General features: G+C 36.6%; 1 protein-coding gene across 1 annotated transcript in view; it reads right to left on the bottom strand.

The window, feature by feature from the left end:
* Nucleotides 1-20,551, bottom strand: part of KCNB1 (potassium voltage-gated channel subfamily B member 1) — a 501,324-nt gene that overhangs the window by 215,902 nt on the left and 264,871 nt on the right. The window lies entirely within an intron of this gene.

Raw genomic sequence — 20,551 nt, 5'->3', positions numbered from 1 at the left:
GTATGTATATATACACAACATAGTCATTTCCAGTCAAACACCTTGTCATATACCATATACCTTTTAACTCTTATAACTTTTTTTAAATATTTATATCAATCATTTTTAGAAGATAGTGTTTATATGAGTGTAACTATAATTTGTAATGTATTTACGTTGGTTTTAGTGTAACTTTTTTACCGCACTTCCCTTTACGCAAGGGTACAAGCGTCAAATGCGTCTGGTGCTTGCATTTACTTTCTGCTTGTAATATGCGCACTATTTCCATTGCGCACAAAATGACGGGGAAAAAACAAGATAACTCGCAAAATTTATAGCACCACTTGTAATCTAGCCCATAATCTGCTGTTTCATCCGAAAACGTTAGCAACATTAAATGATATTGCATTTTGCATGGCAGCCTTATCTGTGAATCGTAGATTTTAAATAAACGGATACATGATCTGTATTTCAATCAACTGTACAGCACAGCAGAATGGTTTTCCTTTACTTTCAAAGGTGGTATTTTAGCTTTCAACAGGTAACAAGAAGATTACTCAGTCACCGCTCATATAGTGTAACTGATCAAAGCCAATTGTCTTAGTACTTAAATGGATAACAAAGTATATTCTTTGTATGCTAAAAACATGTTTTTAAACTGAGCTGTTGCATCATATAGGAGGGTCAGGGTTTTGAATTTCACAAAGTACACTCCACCTTCTCTGGGAAAAACTTAACAGTTATCTATTCAAGCATATATATTACAAGAGAGTTTGTTCCAATTAAAAAAAATATCATGGAATGTGTTTCCAATACTACACAAGACTGAGCTCCTTCTAACCTCCTCTTCAAGCTCTACACCAACTTCTGACTTTTCTATCCCTGTCAACGGCATCACCATCTCCCCAAGTCCGCTGCCTCTGAGTTACACTTGACTCAAATCTATCCTTCGTCCCCCACGTCCAATCGATTTTTCTTCCGCAACCACCTATGCAATTTTTCCAAATATCGCCCTTTTCTGAGCGCTAACACCACAAAGCAAATAATCCACTCCCTTGTTATTTCCCGACTTGACTACTGCAATAACCTACTTACTAGCCTTCCTCTTTCTCACCTCACCCCCTTCAATGCATCCTAAATGCCTCTGCCAGGCTAATCGATCTTTCCCATTGGCTCCCCATTCACAGCAGAATTAAATTCAAAATTCTCACCCTTACATACAAAGCTCTCACCAATACTGCTCCCCTTTACCTATCCTCTCTAATAAACAAGTATACTCCAGTCCGCCCACTAAGATCCAACAATGACCTGCTCCTTGCATCTTCGACTATCACCTCCTCTCATGCTAGACTGCAGGGCTTCTCTGTCATGCAGCACCTACCCTCTGGAACACTTTGCCCTAATATTTCTACCTTTAAATGCTCCCTGAAGACTTTTTTGTTCAGAGAAGCCTACCACCCAACTCAATAATAAATTAATTTCACTTACCTAACATTTCCCTCATCTAACTCTGCAATAACATCTTTCTCAATCTTGCAGTCCTCACCTCCTGTTTCTCAACCTCCTAACCTTCTAGATTGTAATTCCTCCTGTATGTGTTTGTACAATTTTGTCTTGTCTCTTACAAGTTTTATATTATTGTTTTATTTAAATGAATTGTACCCATGGACAACGCTGCAGAATATGTCGGTGCTTTATAAATAAAGTATAATAATAATAATAATAATACTACACAGAGTTTTGTAGAATAAAATGGGCTCATAAGCTTTTTAGCTGGGAGAAGAATCTACTTTGTCACTAAGAACTCATCTGTGAATACTGGAGCTGACAAATTCTGATGCTGAACAGCATCACTTGTCTGGTTAAAACAGCTGCAGAGTCATCAATGTTTCCCCTGATGTTTGTGTGTGATTAATATACTTTTTTTTTTGTAAATGATAATTAGGCAGAGGACCTGATTACTGCATGACTGGGGAAATGTGATGAACAGAGCGAAATCAAAAGGAGCCGTGGTAATAACACAATGTTGTAGGATGAAAATTCCCTGTATTTAACACTTCTAGGAACATAAATATAATATCTTTAGATACAGAACTGCACACAAAAGCTATTTACAATTGAGAGCTTTACAAGGACAAGGGATGCATGATTTAAAGCCCCTTTGAATAGATATACCTGATCTCCTTTTCTGTAGCCTGTACGAGACCAGATTAATGCTGACCAGTCTCGCTGGCACTCACTGTGCAAAAGCGACTAACTTTACCAGCCTCGCCAGCTTTACTAGCCTTATTTCCATTTACGTAACCAGGTTCAGGTTAATTGTACCAGGCAATGGACGCTACCACCACAAAACAGTATATGGGGATAAATACTGCTGCTTCTCTTGGGAAATGTAAAAGGCAAAATCTTAAACTTATTCGAATAGGCAATATTTTCCCCTCTGAAAGCTACAATGTAACAGAATTTTATACAAAAACAGGGGCAGGGTTTAACAATATCATCTGTGGACATTGGGAAGCTAGAAGACATATGTGCATTTGTTCAAAACAGAAGACTCTACAGCTGCCATATATGATAATGCTTAACGGAATTGTTTTAGTATTTCCATCATAAACACATATCTAGTGTGGTATGTTTATCTACACATCTTAAAGGTCAACCAAAATAGTAACATGCTACAAATAAACCTTGGAGCATGTCATCTTGTTCTATCCCATCCCCATTTCTAAAGCATATTAATAATAACTTTTTTTTCTGGATAATTCTGCATCAGTCTTTCATTTGAAAGAAAATGATTATCTTTCACTTATACAGGTTGTACTATATAGTCACTTTGTTTTCTGCACGTTAAGCAAATAGTGTGTCAGTCAAGAGAGATATTTTGCATAGCCAAGTACTCAGGGTAATTACATCAGCCTACCCCATCCAAAGTGATATAATTTATTCAGCTGTGACTAGAGAGAACTGAAATGTGACCTACTTTGCTAAAAACCTAATGAAACTTTAAACAGTATTTGGAAACTGGTAGATCTCCAATAAATTTCTAATAAACGAAGGAGCAGTCCAACAGTTTATTGCTGGTATAACAGCTTAGCTATAGCCATGTTCTTCTATATATATATATATTTTTTTTTAAATTCTAGCAACTTATTCTGTCTGTATATCTATATTAGAAAACCTGACCTTACAGCAAATTCCTCTGACATACATTTTTTAAGCACCAGTAAGAGAATCTTGGCAAAGAAAATAAAATGGGAGCACTAGTAAAATACTTACCTTTACTCTTCTTGTATGGGAACCTCCTTACAGACTTGTTAATTTGTGATCACAAAACAGGTTGCAGGGAAATGGTAAAATAACGGATAGGAATGGGTAAATGTTTTGAAACATTTGAAAAATGAAATGAATCTTAACACATTTGTTTGTTCGTTTGGAATTTGGAATGTTTGCACAAGATTTGTTTAATGTAATAGTATTTCTTATGCTATCTTTCAATGTGATATTCTATTTGAAGTTTTTTAATTCAAATCGAATAAGACAATATTCAGATTAGAAACATTTGAATCAATATATTTGTAATTGTATTTCTAATGTTCTCTTTAAATGTAATATTTGAATTATGCAATATTAAAAATAGAAACATTTAAATTTACAGTATATATTTGTATCTATTGTGTATCAATTTACTAAATTCCCTACCACATGCACTATTGAACTTCTGAATAGTATTTGTTAAATCCAGTTACATTTGAAATTTCTAATGTGGATATTCAATCTAATTATGAACATTCGAAAATAAAAGTAACATTTATAAACCGTAAAATAACATTGGATTACTGAATTTTAATGGATTTTCATTCTTATTATCATTCGATTGTCCACAGGACTATACCTTCAACCAAATGAATTGCACTTTCACCACATTCGCCCATCCCTAGTAATGGGCTAATATTTGTCACTTACATTCATTGCAGATGTACAATTGCATACTTAAATATAGTCACTTGAGAGATGCTCACAAAAACAATGTAGGTATATAAAGCAACTAGAGAGACCCTAGAGAGACCCTTATAGAAAACATAGGTATATATACAGATACTATTGAATAACTTACAATTTGTTAACTTACAATTCAGTTATTGTATTCAGTAGTACACAGAATTCACCCTCATCAGCAAGTACCCCTCAAAACTAAAATTGCCCAAATAAGTCCCCCTTCCTTTTAAATTTCTTAAAATTCCTTTCAAAGTTCCCAAAATTGAACACAGTTCTATAAATAAAATGTTTGGGGTAAACACTTGCCTTGCATAGCTCAGTGCAGGGGCCAGGAAGCTGGGGACAAAATCAGGGAGGTCAGTGATGGATATAAGGCAGAGCTGTGCAGTCTATTTGGTTGCCTTCAGAATTTTGTGGGTGCTCAGCAGCTGGTTTGTACAGATGTTTGAATGTGAAGTGGTGACAGTCAGAGAGAGGGTGCCTTTCTGTTCATATACTCTAACTACTGGCTATCTTACTCTCCTTTAATAACATCTTGCTGCTTGTGCATTTAAAGATAGCTGCTGCATTTTGCAAGCATGAACCTGACTTACACCTGGAAGTAAATTAGTAACAGATTTGGAACCGCACAATACATGAGGTATTCCTGTTAAACTCATGTAATTTACAGGTTTTACAATTTGTTTATATTAGTCAGCATAAAGTCACACCGTAGCTGCCAACTGCAATGCTTTAAACTCTTGTTTGTGTCGACAGGTATACAGCATTGGGAAACCCACATTAGGGAGCACAATATTTTTTTTCTTTGAACTACAATCAATGCATTCATTTTCTATTGGAGATGTGTTCTATAGTCTGTACACAACACTGCAGGTGCAGCCTCTGTAAATTTCTAAATTGTGTTCTCATTCTATTGCTGTCTAAGACTATTAGATAAATCATTCTCATTAGATACTAGCACACACAAAATACAATTACATTTGTTACCTGAACTGAAATGCAGTCAAATTGAAATGAAATAGCAGAGCATAAGGAGTTTTCTAATAATTTAGCCCAAACTACGTAGGCGTTTTCATTGCCCGCTGGTATAAAAAGCAGGTTGTTCTGCGGGACCTAAGGTGCTTTTTTCTGTTTACTGTAATATATACTCACATTAGCTTCATAAAAATCAGCATCCAGCACAAAAGAGTAAGTGAGCTGGGCACAGCGTTCCTGTTCAATATGAGATAATATTGATTGAGCATGCAGTCCTAATTAGAACCTGAGTAAATTAATTGTGATACGATTTTGTAGATTTTTGATTAAATAAAATATAGATATCTCATTACAAAATACAGCACAGCGTATAAATCCATTGAACAATATCTCTCTCCCTGTTCTATTATCTGCAAGTGCAAGAAAATACTAATACACATTATTTGTTAATATCATCTTTGTAATTATCAGGGGTTACAAATGTTAATAGGAGATAATATAAAGAGGAGCAAATCCAGTTTACTTTTTAGTAAAGTAAAGGTGTACACATAAACTGATAGTTTGAGTTACAGTATAAAAAATAGGCGCTAAAAGAAAACATGTGCGTTTTGTTTCAGACGAATTTTGGCCAATACAGCGATTCAGGTGCATCCGAATTGCCGAATCGGCACATCCCGAAAAATTCTGAAAAATTCTGAAAATGAATAAATATGTTTCTGAATTTTCAAATCCATTATTCATATCAGAATTTTTAAATGTTTATTCCTAAACCGCAGTTCCCCGACACTAAGTATAACCCCTAAACCACCGTTCCCCGACATCGCTGACACTAACTAAACCTATTAACCTCTAAACTGCCAATCTGAAACATCGCCGACACAAACTAAACCTATTAACCCCTAAACCGCACCCCCCCACATCGCCGACACGAACTAAACCTTTTAACCCCTAAACCGCACCCCCCCCACATCGCCGACACGAACTAAAGCTTTTAACCCCTAAACCGCACCTCCCCACATCGCTGACACTAACTAAACCTATTAACCTTTAAACTGCCGATCTGAAACATCGCCGACACAAACTAAACCTATTAACCCCTAAACCGCACCCCCCCCACGTTGCCGACATGAACTAAACCTATTAACCTCTAAACCGCACCCCCCCCGCATCACCAACACTAACTAAAGCTATTAACCCCTAAACCGCCGATCACAAACATCGCCAATACTAAGTAAACCTATTAACCCCTAAACCGCTGGCCCCCACATCGCAACAACCTAATTTAAACTATATTAACCCCTAAACCTAACACCCCTAACCATAACCCTAAACCTAACGCCCCCTAACTTTAACATAATTAAGATATAACTAAATGAAGTTACAATTATTAACTAATAATATATATTTAAATCTAAATACAAAGTAAATTATCTATATTAACCCCTAAACCTAACACCCCCTAACCCTAAACCTAACCATAATCCTAACACCCCCTAAATTTAACATAATTAAAATATAACTAAATTAAAGTTACAATTATTAACTAATAATTACCTATATTATACCCTAAACCTAACACCCCCTAACCCTAAACCTAATCCTAAACCTCCTAACTTTAACATAATTAAAATATAACTAAATTAAAGTTACAATTATTAACTAATAATACATATTTAAATCTAAATACAAAGTAAATTACCTATATTAACCCCTAAACCTAACACCCCCTAACCCAAACCCTAAACATAACTCTAACTCTAAACCTAACCATAATCCTAACACCCCCTAACTTTAACATAATTAAAATATAACTAAATTAAAGTTACAATTATTAACTAATAATACCTATTTAAATCTAAATACAAAGTAACTTACCTATATTATACCCTAAACCTAACACCCGCTAACCCTAAACCTAACCCTAAACCTCCTAACTTTAACATAATTAAAATCTAACTAAATTAAAGTTACAACTATTAACTAATAATACCTATTTAAATATAAATACAAAGTAACTTACCTATATTGACCCCTAAACCTAACACCCCTAACCTTAAACCTAACCCTAAACCTAACACCCCCTAACTTTAACATAATTAAAATCTAACTAAATTAAAGTTACAATTATTAAATAATAATTGTAACTTTAATTTAGTTACAAAGTTACTAAATACAAAGTGACTTACCTGTGAAATAAAACATAAGCTAGCTACAATATAACTAATAGATATATTGTAGCTAGCTTAGGTTTTATTTTTATTTCACAGGTAATTTTGTATTTATTTTAACTAGTTTGTTAGTAAATAGTTAATAACTATTTACTAACTATTCTACCTAGTTACAATAAATACAAACTTACATGTGAAATAAAAATAAAACTGAATTAGCCAATAGAATGAGAGCTGCTTAAATACTATTGGCTGATTCGAATAGCAAATAGGATTTTAGCAGCCCTAATTCCTATTGGCTGATACAAATTTTTCAGCCAATAGGAATGCAACAGTACCCCCAGTATAAAAGGGGTACCTTGCATTTCAATCCTTAGTATGCGGCAGACGATCGCTTGAAGAGGACCTCCACGTCAGATTGATGGACCTCTGCCTGGACCTCCGCTTGGATCTCCACCTCCGTGCATCACCTCTCCGCCTCCACAGGGATGAAGAAGATACCGGTTCTACAATGGATGAAGATGGAGCCGCCTGGATGAAGATGGAGCCGCCGTGATGAAGATCGTTCAAGCAGGACTTCAACAACTGTGAGTGGATCAATGGGGGTTAGTGATTTTTTTAAGGTTTTTTGGGGTGTTTTGTTTTTTTTTAGATTGGGGTTTGGGCAGTAAAAGAGCTAAATGCCCTTTTCAGGGCAATGCCTATCCAAATGCCCTTTTCAGGGCAATGGGTAGATTAGGTTTTTTAGATAGTTTTTTTTATAATTTTGTGGGTTTGGGGGGTGGGGGTTTGCAATGTTAGTGGGTCTTTGTAAAAAATTTTTTCCAGAAACAGAGCTGATATCTTTAGGGCAATGCCCTACAAAAGGCCCTTTTAAGGGCCATTGGTAGTTTATTCTAGATTAGGTTTCTTATTTTGGGGTGTTTTTTTTTTTTTTTAATGGGTATTAGAATAGGAATCATTTTTATAGTTTTTGATAATATGTTATTTTGTGTAATGTTTTTTTTTTTTTCGTTTTGGGGTGGGTTTTTATTTTTAGATTACGGCTTGGGCAGCAAAAGAGCTCAATGCCCTTTTAAAGGCAATGCCCATACAAATGCCCTTTTCATGGCAATGGGTAGATTAGGTTTTACTTTATTTTTATTTTATGGGTTTGGTGGGCGGAGGTTTGTATACTGTTAGGGGGTGTTTGTTTTATTTTGTAGCAAAAGAGCTGTTAACTTTAGGGCAATGCCCTACAAAAGGCCCTTTTAAGGGCCACCAAAAGGCCCTTTTAAGGGCCCTTGGTAGTTTATTATAGATTAGTTGATATTTTTTTGTTTTTTTTTTAAAGGGTATTAGAATAGGAATAATTTTTATTGTTTTGGATCATTTCATTTGTTATTTTTTGTAATGGTAGGTTTTTAATTTATGTAATTTTATGATGATGGTATGATTTAGTGTAAAGCAGCTTAGGTTTTATTTTTTATTTCACAGGTAAGTTTGTATTTATTTTAACTAGGTAGACTAGTTAGTAAATAATTATTAACTATTTACTATCTACCTAGTTAAATTAAATATAAAAATTACCTGTGAAATAAAACTAAAACATAAGCTAGCTGCAATATAACTATTAGCTTAGGTTTTATTTCACAGGTAAGTTACTTTGTATTTAGATTTAAATAGGTATTATTAGTTAATAATTGTAACTTTAATTTAGTTATATTTTTATTATGTTAAAGTTAGGGGGTGTTAGGTTTAGGGTTAGGGTGTGTTAGGTTTAGGGTTAATATAGGTAAGTTACTTTGTATTTAGATTTAAATAGGTAGTATTAGTTAATCATTGTAACTTTAATTTAGTTATATTTTAATTATGTTAAAGTTAGGGGGTGTTAGGTGTAGGGTTAGGTTTAGGGTTAGGGTTACATTTAGAGTTAGGGTTTGGGGGTGTTAGGTTTAGGGGTTAATATAGGTAAGTTACTTTGTATTTAGATTTAAATAGATATAACCATCTGGGTGAAAGAACAGCAGACAAAGGGTACCATGGAAACTTAAATAAATCTGCCTGTGTGACACTGAGAATTTATAGGACATGAATGATTTGTTTAATAGCCATAAATGTATATGCGGCCCTTACGATTTCTAAAATATTGATCTGCGGCCTCCATATGCTAGAAAAAAATATAATTTTTTAAAATGTGTGTTAATCATTTTAAACCATTTTTATTCTTGGCAGCTGTATATATTTTTTTATTTCCTTACAAGTAAAATTAGATGTAGGAATGAGATGAATTTTTCAATTTCCCCCCAGGTGCCACATAACTACATTTACAAACTGCAATTTTTTTTTTTATTATTTTTTTTTTTGCAAAAAGATTATAATTGCACAATGCTGAGGTGGACAACTACAGCAGCAGATATTCCAAAGAAACAGTGGATATTTCAGAAAACAGTCAGTGACACGTTCACATACGGTTAAGCTACTGTTTTTTCAGATGGATTACCGTATGTGAACATTAGTGACTTGAAGCATCCAGAGGAGAGGAATTGTGAATACGACAGTTGGATTGGTGCAAGGCCATCACGTGACCGAAGTACACGTGTGTGAGTATACAGAACCTAATTACCGCAGTGACTGGAAGACACAAAACCACACGGAGGGGCATACGCTACTCCTGGTAGCTCAGTTCAAAGTCTCTTGGCAGTGTAAGGGGTTAACACTCACTTGAGATTATGCCATACACCCAGAAGGTCTGGTAAGATTCTTCGGGCAAGCCTGGCTGGTAAATAAGCTTTAAGGACACAATTTGAGGATAATACAAAGTGTCAGCTACTCACTGTTTTCTACATTTTTAATCCAGAGATTCATGAACTAAGCAACATTTTTATTTTAGTTGTGGCCACAACTTGTTCTCTTTACTATATATATATATGTTTATTGCAAACCATTTTCCGTTTTTATAGAAGTAAAACCAACTTATATTTAATAAGTATATCACTATCTGGTATTTTATTAAGTGGATAAACATCTAGAATGTTATTAAGTGTGAGATTACTCCATTCCAACCCTTGCTGTAAGCGCTTTCCTATCTAGTTTGTTTTAGTTTTTACTTCATTATAAAGTGTTTTTTTGGAGATACACTATTTTTTCCGTGGGAGTTATAGGGGATTGAGGTATCAGAACAGACTATACTCCACTTTGTTCAATTCTACATATAATGTCATCACTTATCTACAGAAACTTATGATTCAAAAAATATTACAATTACACTTTTAACACAATTTCTGCAGAACATAAAACAAGATTCTAAACTAGGCAAATTTGAGAATAAATATAGCTCAATGCCATCTTATATATCTTATCTGTATTTGTCACCTTTCAGTCTCTATCACCAATATCTTTCTTTCCATTCTCCGTCTCTCTTCCTTTCTTTACTTTTACAAACGTTACTCTTTTTCCATCATCCCTTATTTTTTTATATGATACTTTCAATTTTTCATTTTTTATATCAAACTCCCCCATTTTTTGCCACATCCATATAATTCATATCTCTTTGGGTCTCTAGCTCACTGGAGCATTTTGCATCATCTAATTTTGACACAATTGTCTTCTTCAGCCTACAGGGATAATGTTTAATTAGATGCCTTTTTCCTAGGGCAGTTTAAGTTTCTGACATATCATTTGGAGTCTGACAGTTGATTTTGATGTTAGAAGTTTCTTTTAGTACATACTATTAATTGAAATCTGGATCTAACAGGAAGTGTTATCTTCAAATTATTGTGACAAATGCAATATTAACAAGTCCTTCTTTGCTAAGCTTATTAAACAAGTCATATTAAAAATAACAATATTTCATTGAAAGAGAGTTAAGTGATGTCTCACTGGGAAAAGAAGAGTTTGGTCTTAATGAAATTTTCCATTAGATACATATTGTAGCTCTTCAAAAATATGCTTGCGCTATATAATGAAAGATAGCATCAATGAATTACTAATATATAGACTTAGGCTATTTGCAATGGCCCTAGGCCCATCCAAATAAATGTAGCCCCCAAAGCTATAGTACCACAAAATAATAAAATTACACCCTCCCCCGTGGTACATGTGGCTCTATTTCACAGGTTCCTAGCAAAATAAACTCTCAATTTCTCATAGCTCTAACACATTCACCAGTGTTTCTCATAGAGGATATCTCTCCTTAAGTAAGTAGTATATCTAACCCTCTCATTGAGGGGAAATTACACACTACCATCAGTCATTATTATCTCCCAGGCTTCCAGACATCTCTGAAGTGTCCTCTCTTGAACTTAAACTGTAAAGACACAAATTCCCCCTTACCACAAGTCTGCCTAGTTTGCTCTGTTCAGATTTTACCTCAGAGATAATGTTTGTGCAACATCAATTCAAGTACTTGTGGATACACAACCTGCAAACGCATACTAATATCTGGCTCCTCCCATAGCCTAAGCATTGTGAGCTTCTGGTCAGAATGCCCTGTGTGCAGGTAGGTAGGCTGATAACCTGACAGAAGCTAATAAGAGAAGTTAGTGTTGCTCATTATGCATATGGACTACATGGACTGGGACTAATGAAAAAATAAAGAGACAATAAAAAAATAATATAAAATAAAGGCAAGCCACTTAAAAAATGCCACTCTAGGCCTAGCCCAGGACTAGACCTTGTTGTGCCCAGTTATTTTAAATTTTGAAAGCAAAGGGAAAGCAATTATTATATAGATGCCATATCACTGGAACTTATTGGCTTGTATAATATTGTCGCTTTAGGAAGACAAATGTTAAATAACAGATTTGTTTGGATGTTTACCTTTAAATCTATAAAGCCAAAGATATGTAGTATCCCTGGTGCATTTGCTAAATTTGAGCAGTCTTGTAAGAGCATATAGTGTATTTTGAGTTTAATTAATGCTAACGCAAATCTATCTTAGTAAAGGAAAGGCAACATCCATCCTAAAACTTAGCTGTGTAACCAAAACTGTAGTCATAAATCAGCCTGATTTTAAATAGCTATTAATCTTAAAGTAGAATCCAGCCAACCATTCTCTTACCGTCAAATCCTCATTAGATTAAAATAGGTTTTGTATAATGTATTTTTCTATTGAGTACCAAGTTTTTTTTTTTAATTAAAAGTAGTATTAACATATGCACACAATTTTAATATTTATAAGTACTACCTAACACATAAAGATCTTGGAAAATAAAGAATATTAATTTTGCATTTTTGTAAATATTTTCAATAACAAAAAAGTAGCAAGTAAAAAATTTAAAGGGTCATTAATTCATATTTTTAGACATGTATAGGTTATATAAATTGTTTCAACAATGGGCCGATTTATGACAGTGTGCTGTCGGCATTTATCATTGCACAAGCAGTTCTTGTAAATTGCTTGTGCAATGCTGCCCCCTGCAGATTCGCGGCCAATAGGCCACTAGCAGGGGGTGTCGATCAGCCCGATCGTATAGGATCGGGCGGATTGATGTCTGCAGCCTCAGAGCAGCAGACAAGTTATGGAGCAGCGGTCTTTAGACCACTGCTTCATAACTGCTGTTTCCGGCAAGCTTGAAGGCTTGCGCGAAAACAGGGGCAGACTATTTCTAACTGGTCTACGCACTAAAGGAAACCATTGTTGTTGATAACTTCAATATATATTTGATTGAAAGATGTTATAGCCTAGAAAACTCAATCTGTAAGTGTGCAATTAACCCTATTCATTACATTTTTTTTTGTCAGTATATACTTTCTAAGCCCAAAACCTTATTTGCAACAATTAACAATAATCCTAATATTTTTCTTGTGAACATGTCTAAAATGTTTCACTATTTAAGGGGTCGATCACAGTCCATTAAAAAAATGTATCTAATGATATTCAACAGAAAAACACCATTACATTATATGGGGAATTTTGTAGAAACATTATTTAATAACTTTTTCTAAAAGATTGTTTTAATAAACACATGAACTAGCACTGTCTGGCTGTGAAAAGCTAATGTACTGAGCTAAGAGGCAGCCTGCAGGGCCTAGAAACAGGCAGAGATTTATAGGTTTAGAGGTTATACAGTATATTAATATATATGGTTGTGCAAAGCTGGGGAATGGGTAGTAAAGGCGTTATCTATCTTTTTAAACAATAAAAAAAATAAGTAGACTGTCCCTTTAAAGGGACATTAAACACTAAACAAATACTAGATAAAATGATGCATTCAAAGGAAAGATTAGTATAAGTTTACCATGTAGATGTATATTTTAAAGCTTCATTAGCTGTTTAAATGTTGACAAAATAATTGTAAAGTTTTAGGCCTAGATTTGGAGTTCGGCGGTAAAAGGGCTGTTAACGCTCCGCGGGCTTTTTTCTGGCCGCACCATAAATTTAACTCTGGTATCGAGAGTTTAATCAAATGCTGCGTTAGGCTCCAAAAAAGGAGCGTAGAGCATTTTTACCGCAAATGCAACTCTCGATACCAGAGTTGCTTACGGACGCGGCCGGCCTCAAAAACGTGCTCGTGCACGATTCTCCCATAGGAAACAATGGGGCTGTTTGAGCTGAAAAAAAACCTAACACCTGCAAAAAAGCAGCGTTCAGCTCCTAACGCAGCCCCATTGTTTCCTATGGGGAAACACTTCCTACGTCTGCACCTAACACCCTAACATGTACCCCGAGTCTAAACACCCCTAACCTTACACTTATTAACCCCTAATCTGCCGCCCCCGCTATCGCTGACCCCTGCATATTTTTTTTAACCCCTAATCTGCCGCTCCGTAAACCGCCGCAACCTACGTTATCCCTATGTACCCCTAATCTGCTGCCCTAACATCGCCGACCCCTATATTATATTTATTAACCCCTAATCTGCCCCCCTCAACGTCGCCGACACCTGCCTACACTTATTAACCCCTAATCTGCCGAGCGGACCTGAGCGCTACTATAATAAAGTTATTAACCCCTAATCCGCCTCACTAACCCTATCATAAATAGTATTAACCCCTAATCTGACCTCCCTAACATCGCCGACACCTACCTTCAATTATTAACCCCTAATCTTCCGATCGGAGCTCACCGCTATTCTAATAAATGGATTAACCCCTAAAGCTAAGTCTAACCCTAACACTAACACCCCCCTAACTTAAATATAATTTACATCTAACGAAATAAATTAACTCTTATTAAATAAATGATTCCTATTTAAAGCTAAATACTTACCTGTAAAATAAACCCTAATATAGCTACAATATAAATTATAATTATATTATAGCTATTTTAGGATTAATATTTATTTTACAGGCAACTTTGTAATTATTTTAACCAGGTACAATAGCTATTAAATAGTTAAGAACTATTTAATAGTTACCTAGTTAAAATAATAACAAATTTACCTGTAAAATAAATCCTAACCTAAGATATAATTAAACCTAACACTACCCTATCAATAAAATAATTAAATAAACTACCTACAATTACCTACAATTAACCTAACACTACACTATCAATAAATTAATTAAACACAATTCCTACAAATAAATACAATTAAATAAACTAGCTAAAGTACAAAAAATAAAAAAGAACTAAGTTACAGAAAATAAAAAAATATTTACAAACATAAGAAAAATATTACAACAATTTTAAACTAATTACACCTACTCTAAGCCCCCTAATAAAATAACAAAGCCCCCCAAAATAAAAAATTCCCTACCCTATTCTAAATTAAAAAAGTTACAAGCTCTTTTACCTTACCAGCCCTGAACAGGGCCCTTTGCGGGGCATGCCCCAAGAAGTTCAGCTCTTTTGCCTGTAAAAAAAAAACATACAATACCCCCCCCCAACATTACAACCCACCACCCACATACCCCTAATCTAACCCAAACCCCCCTTAAATAAACCTAACACTAAGCCCCTGAAGATCTTCCTACCTTGTCTTCACCATCCAGGTATCACCGATCCGTCCTGGCTCCAAGATCTTCATCCAACCCAAGCGGGGGTTGGCGATCCATAATCCGGTGCTGAAGAGGTCCAGAAGAGGCTCCAAAGTCTTCCTCCTATCCGGCAAGAAGAGGACATTCGGACCGGCAAACATCTTCTCCAAGCGGCATCTTCAATCTTCTTCCATCCGGAGCGAAGCGGCAGGATCCTGAAGACCTCCAGCGCGGAACATCCATCCGGACCGACGACTGAACGACGAATGACTGTTCCTTTAAGGGACGTCATCCAAGATGGCGTCCCTCGAATTCCGATTGGCTGATAGGATTCTATCAGCCAATCGGAATTAAGGTAGGAATTTTCTGATTGGCTGATGGAATCAGCCAATCAGAATCAAGTTCAATCCGATTGGCTGATCCAATCAGCCAATCAGATTGAGCTCGCATTCTATTGGCTGTTCCGATCAGCCAATAGAATGCGAGCTCAATCTGATTGGCTGATTGGATCGGCCAATCGGATTGAACTAGATTCTGATTGGCTGATTCCATCAGCCAATCAGAAAATTCCTACCTTAATTCCGATTGGCTGATAGAATCCTATCAGCCAATCGGAATTCGAGGGACGCCATCTTGGATGACGTCCCTTAAAGGAACAGTCATTCGTCGTTCAGTCGTCGGTCCGGATGGATGTTCCGCGCTGGAGGTCTTCAGGATCCTGCCGCTTCGCTCCGGATGGAAGAAGATTGAAGATGCCGCTTGGAGAAGATGTTTGCCGGTCCGGATGTCCTCTTCTTGCCGGATAGGAGGAAGACTTTGGAGCCTCTTCTGGACCTCTTCAGCACCGGATTATGGATCGCCAACCCCCGCTTGGGTTGGATGAAGATCTTGGAGCCAGGACGGATCGGTGATACCTGGATGGTGAAGACAAGGTAGGAAGATCTTCAGGGGCTTAGTGTTAGGTTTATTTAAGGGGGGTTTGGGTTAGATTAGGGGTATGTGGGTGGTGGGTTGTAATGTTGGGGGGGGGGTATTGTATGTTTTTTTTTTACAGGCAAAAGAGCTGAACTTCTTGGGGCATGCCCCGCAAAGGGCCCTGTTCAGGGCTGGTAAGGTAAAAGAGCTTGTAACTTTTTTAATTTAGAATAGGGTAGGGAATTTTTTATTTTGGGGGGCTTTGTTATTTTATTAGGGGGCTTAGAGTAGGTGTAATTAGTTTAAAATTGTTGTAATATTTTTCTTATGTTTGTAAATATTTTTTTATTTTCTGTAACTTAGTTCTTTTTTATTTTTTGTACTTTAGCTAGTTTATTTAATTGTATTTATTTGTAGGAATTGTGTTTAATTAATTTATTGATAGTGTAGTGTTAGGTTAATTGTAGGTAATTGTAGGTAGTTTATTTAATTATTTTATTGATAGGGTAGTGTTAGGTTTAATTATATCTTAGGTTAGGATTTATTTTACAGGTAAATTTGTTATTATTTTAACTAGGTAACTATTAAATAGTTCTTAACTATTTAATAGCTATTGTACCTGGTTAAAATAATTACAAAATTGCCTGTAAAATAAATATTAATCCTAAAATAGCTATAATATAATTATAATTTATATTGTAGCTATATTAGGGTTTATTTTACAGGTAAGTATTTAGCTTTAAATAGGAATCATTTATTTAATAAGAGTTAATTTATTTCGTTAGATGTAAATTATATTTAAGTTAGGGGGGTGTTAGTGTTAGGGTTAGACTTAGCTTTAGGGGTTAATCCATTTATTAGAATAGCGGTGAGCTCCGATCGGAAGATTAGGGGTTAATAATTGAAGGTAGGTGTCGGCGATGTTAGGGAGGGCAGATTAGGGGTTAATACTATTTATGATAGGGTTAGTGAGGCGGATTAGGGGTTAATAACTTTATTATAGTAGCGCTCAGGTCCGCTCGGCAGATTAGGGGTTAATAAGTGTAGGCAGGTGTCGGCGACGTTGTGGGGGGCAGATTAGGGGTTAATAAATATAATATAGGGGTCGGCGGTGTTAGGGGTAGCAGATTAGGGGTACATAGGGATAACGTAGGTGGCGGCGCTTTGCGGTCGGAAGATTAGGGGTTAATTATTTTAAGTAGCTGGCGGCGATGTTGTGGGGGGCAGGTTAGGGGTTAATAAATATAATACAGGGGTCGGCGGGGTTAGGGGCAGCAGATTAGGGGTACATAAATATAACGTAGGTGGCGGTCGGCAGATTAGGGGTTAAAAATTTTAATCGAGTGGCGGCGATGTGGGGGGAGCTCGGTTTAGGGGTACATAGGTAGTTTATGGGTGTTAGTGTACTTTAGGGTACAGTAGTTAAGAGCTTTATGAACCGGCGTTAGCCAGAAAGCTCTTAACTCCTGCTATTTTCAGGCGGCTGGAGTTTTGTCGTTAGAGCTCTAACGCTCACTTCAGAAACGACTCTAAATACCAGCGTTAGAAAGATCCCATTGAAAAGATAGGCTACGCAAATGGCGTAGGGGGATCTGCGGTATGGAAAAGTCGCGGCTGAAAAGTGAGCGTTAGACCCTTTAATCACTGACTCCAAATACCAGCGGGCGGCCAAAACCAGCGTTAGGAGCCTCTAACGCTGGTTTTGACGGCTACCGCCGAACTCCAAATCTAGGCCTTAGTGTCTATAAAACAATGGGAGCTGCCATGTTGTAACTTATGCTACCTTTAATGCTGCGGCCAATATACATAGGTCTCTCGAGTGTCTCTAGAGTGTGCAGCCAATGGGGGATATTTATCAAGCTGTCAAACTGAAATATGCTGGAATTCCGCAGCGTAATTGAGGTGAGCTTGATTCGACCTAGTTATCAAAGCCTACAGACCAGCAAAATTTGAAATCTGTGACGTAACATACGATCCGCCAGTCTCAATCCGACACAGATCGATGCTTACGTTATTAAAGATGTTCTGAATACACATTCGGCACTATTTGACACTTTTTAAAAGTTATCAAATAGTTAACCGGTATGCTAGCAGCTATTCCGGTCCATTGTACCTGGTTTTCAATCCGCGACCATGGAGGCTGCGAATGCCATAGGAATCAATGGGAGTATGTAAGCATCGAAAGCTTATGTTCGCTGCCAGCTATCCCATCGATTTCTATGGTAGAAAACCAGTAACGTTTACACCTAACACCCTAACATAAGCCCCGAGTCTAAACACCCCTAATCTGCCGACATCGCTGCCACCTACATAATGCTATTAACCCCTATCCCGCCGCTCCCCGACCCCACCGCAACTAAATAAAAGTATTAAAGGGACATAATACTCATATGCTAAATCACTTGAAACTGATGCAGTATAAGTGTAAAAACCTGACAGGAAAATATCACCTGAGCATCTCTATGTAAAAAAGGAAGATATTTTACCTCACAATTTCCTCAGCTCAGCAGAGTAAGTTCTGTGTAAAATGGGAATCCCAGGCACCAACTGACGGAGGCTAGGTGTGACTAAAAAGTGTGTTTTAATACATATAAATTAAAACTTAAAATAGCATCGATTAGCTACAGGGTTATACAATACAATCTCATGGATCCATGGACAGCAATACAATAATTAGTAGGTCTAATAAGACAGAAAAAAAACACAACAGTAGGTCTAAATAGACAATATACAGTTGGTCTAAATAGACAATATAAAATCTAAAAACAATGTGAAATCTGAAAACAATAAACACAATATAGGCAATATCAGGGTAGCAGGGGAAATGAAGGTAAATGTCTGTTATTCGTTATGACAAAGTGTCCATGAACCAAAGTCCTGGAGGAAATGTTCAATAAACCAGAGTTGTCCACTCGGGGTTAATAATAGTGAGTGAAATCCAAACAGCAAACACTTGAAAATAAGTGACCAAAAACGTGTGTCCTAGATCAAATAATCCAAATAATCCAAATCCAGCAAGTGGGGAGTATAAAAAGCTGTGTGCTGAAAAAAACATAATTTATGCTTACCTGATAAATTCCTTTCTTCTGTAGTGTGATCAGTCCACGGGTCATCATTACTTCTGGGATATTAACTGCTCCCCTACAGGAAGTGCAAGAGGATTCACCCAGCAGAGCTGCATATAGCTCCTCCCCTCTACGTCACTCCCAGTCATTCGACCAAGGACCAACGAGAAAGGAAAAGCCAAGGGTGAAGTGGTGACTGGAGTATAAATTAAAAAATATTTACCTGCCTTAAAAACAGGGCGGGCCGTGGACTGATCACACTACAGAAGAAAGGAATTTATCAGGTAAGCATAAATTATGTTTTCTTCTGTTAAGTGTGATCAGTCCACGGGTCATCATTACTTCTGGGATACCAATACCAAAGCAAAAGTACACGGATGACGGGAGGGATAGGCAGACTCTTTATACAGAAGGAACCACTGCCTGAAGAACCTTTCTCCCAAAAATAGCCTCCGATGAAGCAAAGGTGTCAAATTTGTAAAATTTGGAAAAAGTATGAAGCGAAGACCAAGTTGCAGCCTTGCAAATCTGTTCAACAGAGGCCTCATTCTTGAAGGCCCAAGTGGAAGCCACAGCTCTAGTAGAATGAGCTGTAATTCTTTCAGGGGGCTGCTGTCCAGCAGTCTCATAAGCTAAACGAATTATGCTACGAAGCCAAAAAGAAAGAGGTGTAGCGGAAGCTTTTTGACCTCTCCTCTGCCCAGAGTAAATGACAAACAGAGAAGACGTTTGTCGGAATTCCTTAGTTGCCTGCAAGTAAAATTTTAGAGCCCGGACTACATCCAGGTTGTGCAGTAGACGTTCCTTCTTTGAAGAAGGATTTGGGCATAAAGAAGGAACAACAATCTCTTGATTGATATTCCTGTTAGTAACTACCTTAGGTAAGAACCCAGGTTTAGTACGCAGGACTACCTTATCCGAATGAAAAATCAAATAAGGAGAATCACAATGTAAGGCTGATAATTCAGAGACTCTTCGAGCCGAGGAAATAGCCATTAAAAATAGAACTTTCCAAGATAACAACTTTATATCAATGGAATGAAGGGGTTCAAACGGAACGCCCTGTAAAACATTAAGAACAAGGTTTAAACTCCATGGTGGAGCAACAGTTTTAAACACAGGCTTAATCCTGGCCAAAGCCTGACAAAAAGCCTGGACGTCAGGAACTTCTGACAGACGTTTGTGTAACAGAATGGACAGAGCTGAGATCTGTCCCTTTAATGAACTAGTAGATAAACCCTTTTCTAAACCTTCTTGTAGAAAAGACAATATCCTAGGAATCCTAACCTTACTCCAAGAGTAACCTTTGGATTCACACCAATGTAGGTATTTACGCCATATCTTATGGTAAATCTTTCTGGTAATAGGTTTCCTAGTCTGTATTAAGGTACTAATAACTGACTCAGAAAACCCACGTCTTGATAAAATTAAGCGTTCAATTTCCAAGCAGTCAGCTTCAGAGAAGTTAGATTTTGATGTTTGAAGGGACCCTGTATCAGAAGGTCCTGTTTCAGAGGTAGAGACCAAGGCGGACAGGATGACATGTCCACC

The sequence above is a fragment of the Bombina bombina genome, chromosome 1, assembly GCF_027579735.1.
Source record: "Bombina bombina isolate aBomBom1 chromosome 1, aBomBom1.pri, whole genome shotgun sequence".
In the NCBI taxonomy this organism is placed as follows: Eukaryota; Metazoa; Chordata; class Amphibia; order Anura; family Bombinatoridae; genus Bombina; species Bombina bombina.
The sequence above is the reverse complement of the archived record's forward strand: the minus strand, read 5'-3'. Positions and strand labels throughout refer to the sequence as shown.